The sequence below is a fragment of the Manis pentadactyla genome, chromosome 4, assembly GCF_030020395.1.
Source record: "Manis pentadactyla isolate mManPen7 chromosome 4, mManPen7.hap1, whole genome shotgun sequence".
In the NCBI taxonomy this organism is placed as follows: domain Eukaryota; kingdom Metazoa; phylum Chordata; class Mammalia; order Pholidota; family Manidae; genus Manis; species Manis pentadactyla.
Genome location: NC_080022.1, coordinates 180,165,951 through 180,170,401, shown reverse-complemented (window position 1 = coordinate 180,170,401; position 4,451 = coordinate 180,165,951).

Below are 4,451 nucleotides of genomic sequence, written 5' to 3'. Positions count from 1 at the left end.
CAAGGAACTATACTATAGGAAACCAAAACAGTGCCACCCTCCAGAGCTGTCCACCCATACAACCCTAGTTTCTAGGCTCATAACTAGGGCTGAATCCCAGTGCAACCTGCTGGGGACATTCTGGGTCTGATAAGAGTGGATAGAGGCTGGGTTCTCCTGGGGTATAATTTTAAGGGTAGTCAATCAAAGCAGGCTGGGATATAAGCAAGATTTCATTGAATTAGGGGAGTTTTATTTAATGGTATTTAACATTCTAGCAAAGAATCCAGGGAATTGGACAAACTTGTTGCTAGCATGGCCCTTAGGAGTCTGGGAAAAAAAAGAACAAAAGACCAATGGTCAATTCTCAGCAATGTAGAAATGTCTTGTTGCCCTGGCAGGTGGCAAAGGGATAAACAAAAAAGCTGAATGGCATGAACACGCTGGAAGGCATAAATTATGTGAGACCAGAAGACCCACCAGAGATGCATGTTCTGTGGGAGGCCAGAGAGCAAAGACGGCTTCCATCAAGGCCATCAGGGATACACTGGTAAGAAAAGACCACACCCTGAAACATTCAGAGGGGTTTCCTCTGCAGGCCAGGGGTGACGGGAGGAGAGGTGGTCAGAGAGTCAGGACCCGTAGCATCCAGACGTGGACAGCGCTCTGTAGATAACTACCTAAGCACACCCCATAGCAAGGGTGAGGGCCCGATCCGTGGTTTCAAGAAGGGGGCTTTAATGAAGGTGATTTTATCTACACATAAGAAACATAATGAGAAAAATTCTCTATTTCACCAGTTCTTAAGTAGCACGTCCCTTCAGTTCACTTCAGTAAAGTCTCCATTAAGTATTCCAGAGCCACAATGAGGTTCAGAAATGTTTGTGAAACAAAAATCTGGAACCACAAGTAAAATTTTAAATGGTCTCTTTAAAAAGAAATTAATGTGTCTGGAAAGATTTTGTGTAACTATATACTTTAATCAGCCTTTCTTCACTAGGCATTACGTGTTTAAGTAGCAAACAACAGACACATACTTTAATTAATCTTTGGCAGTCAAATATTATGCTCTGCAGCCAGACTGTAATCAATACACATAAATTTCTTGGCAGTGACACAGCAAGCAATCATAACGCAGTGGCTTGACATTTCATATCTCATCAAGGAGGACGCCTGCCTACAATGTTCTCCTCACCAGAAGAGGCTGACATGACAGACACTTCGTCTTGTCTGGGGGCATCAGAGGAAAAAGAATGGGCTTGAAAGTTCTACCACAGAAGGTCTGAATGTCAAGCCTGTGACTTCCTAGTAGTCTCACCCTGGATAGGTTTAACTTCCCTCACTCAATTCACTCATCCATAAGTAGGAAATCAACACAGGTTTTTTGTGACCAATGGATTAGGTATAGTCCACTGACAACTGGTCAAAAAATGCTGACTCTTTTCCATCCTCTATTCTTCCTCCTTGAGTTTTCTTGCCTTATCTTCATGTCCCTTGGTCTTCCAGGCTGACAAGGATGGACTAGGAGGACTAGACAGACCAGCACAGGCTAAAAGAAACCCCTCCACCCTCTCCCCCCAAGCAATCTTTCAAAGTTATTTCCATTCACTTGGATCAGACAGGCGTAAAAAAAAACAACAAACAAAAAACTGACATCTCTCCCATCTTACCTACAGTTTCATTTCAAGAAAGGAACACACTATGATACCTCTGAAAAGGGTCCAAGATCATCTTTTGAGCAAGCAGAGAAAAATGCTTGGAAATTACATACGAAAATCACAAACGTTTATTTCAGAGGACTTCAAATAAGTCAAAAGGCAGTTGATAGAGCTTTATTCCTGCTTTGCCAACTGCACTTGATGACCTAGCCATGTGCACCTGCCTCAGCCTTCCTCTTTGCAACCTGTAATGTCATTTCCTTACCATCTATACCTCTCCTTACACACAACAATAAATAGTAGTATATGAAAAAATCCATTTATATTAGTTTCTTGCTGCTTATCAGGCAATAGCTAAGCAACCTCAGGGGCAAGCAGAGGAAGCAGAATCAAATTCTAGTCAGGAAGATGCCCCTAAAATTTCAGTCACTCACACAAATCCATGGCAAGCTCACTAAGAGAGCTCTGCCCAGAGAATTCTCTGACAGCTCTGCAGCTAGTCTCCGTCAACAAATGAGCCTTAGATTGCTAAACACAACTATGCACGAGCACAGAATAGAGTGAATGGTGGTGGTGGTAAATAGCCCCAAGGCATTTTCTTGCTCAAGCTCAAGGATTAGTTTCTGAGGATCTACAGTTTTTCTTTTCTTTTCTTTTTTGCCTTCTCACTAACATTTTTCTCACAAGGATTTTTGGTTAAATACAGCACAAAAAAAATCACCTAGCCAACTAGTGGCTATTGAGAACCATAATATTGGTATTATGGTTCTAGGCAGAAAAATAATGTTGGTAAAACCAGTGGCTCTCAACAAGCACACCTCACTGGACATCTGAAGATATATGACAATATCTGGAGGCACTTTTCACAGGGAGGGGCATTCCAGTGGCATTTAGTGGCACAGGCCAGAGGTGCTACTCAGTATCTTACAATGACTGGAAGAATATAAAAGCAGTTAGATGAGGTAGAGGAGATGGTAAAGGACACAGAAATTGGAGAACAGGAATACAAAGAAGCTGAGGCACAGAGAGAAAAAAGAATCTCTAGGAATAAAAGAATAATAACAGAACTGTGTGAATAATCCAAACAAAACAATATTCACATTATAGGGTTACCAGAAGAAGAACAGAAAAGTGGTAGACGGTCTCTTTGAGGAAATAATTGCTGAAAACTTCCCCAGTCTGGGGAAGGAAATAGTCTCTTGGGCCATGGAAGTGCACAGATCACCCAACACAAGGGACCCAAGGAGGACAATACCAAGACATATAATAATTGAAATGGCAACGATCAAGGACAAGGGCAGAGTATTAAAAGCAGCCAGAGAGAGAAAAAATATCACCTACAAAGGAAAATCCATCAAGCTATCATCAGACTTCTCAGCAGAAAACTTAAAGGCCAGAAGGGAATGGCATGATATATTTAATGCAATGAAACAGAAGGGCCTTGAACCAAGAATGCTCTATCCAGCAAGATTATCACTTGAATTTGAAGGAGGGATTAAACAATTTTCAGCTAAGCAAAAGTTGAGAGAATTTACCTCCCACAAACTGTCTCTACAGTGTATTTTGGAGGGACAGCTATAGATGGAAATGCTCCTAAGGCTAAATAGCTATCGTCAGAGAAAATAAAACCACAGTAAAGGAAGTAGATCAATTAATTACCAAGCAAATGCAAAATTAAATCAGCTACCCACAAAGTCAGTCAAGGGATACACAAAGAGTACAGAACATGACACCTAAGACATAAAAAGCAGAGGAGGAAGAAAAAGAAGGGAGAAAAAACAACAACCTTTAGATTGTATATGAAATAGCATAAAAAGGGAGTTAAGTTAGACTATTAGATAGTAAAGAAGCTGCCCTTGAACCTTTGGTAATCACAAATCTACAGCCTACAATGTCAATAAGTACATATCTATTGATAATCACCCTAAACGTAAATGGACCGAATGCACCAATCAAAGACATAGAGTCACTGAATGGATAAAAAAAACAGACCCATCTATACGATGCCTACAAGAGACTCACTTCAAACCCAAAGACATGCATAGACTAAAGTAAAGGGATAGAAAAAGATATTTCATGCAAATAACAGAGAGAAAAACACAGGAGTTGCAGCACTTGTATCAGACAAAACAGACTTCAAAAAAAGAAATTAACAAGAGACAAAGAAGAACATTTCATAATGATAAAAGGTAATACCAACAAGGGGATATAATGATTATAAATATCTATGCACCCAACAAAGGATCACCTACATATGTGAAACACATACTAACAGAATTAAAGGGGAAATAGAATGCAATGCATTCATTTTAGGAGACTTCAACACACCACTAACTCCAAAGGACAGATCAACCAGATATAAAGTAAGTAAGGAGACAGAGGCACTGAACAACACACTGGAGGAGATGAACCTAACAGACATTTACATAACACTCCACTCAAAATCAGCAGGATACACAATCTTCTCAAGTGCACATGGAACATTTTCCAGAACAGATCACATACTAGACCACAAAAAGAGCCTCAGTAAGTTCAGGATTGAAATTGTACCGACCAGCTTCTCAGACCACAAAGGTATGAAACTATAAATAAATTATGCAAAGAAAACAAAAAAGCTCACAAACATATGGAGGCTTAACAGCACACTCCTAAATAGTCAATGGATCAATGATCAAATAAAAACAGAGATAAAGCAATATATGGAGACAAATGAAAACAACAACTCAACACCCCAAAGTCTGTGAGAGGCAGCAAAGGCCATTTGAAGAGGGAAGTACATGGCAATACAGGCCTACCTCAAGAAAGAATAACAAT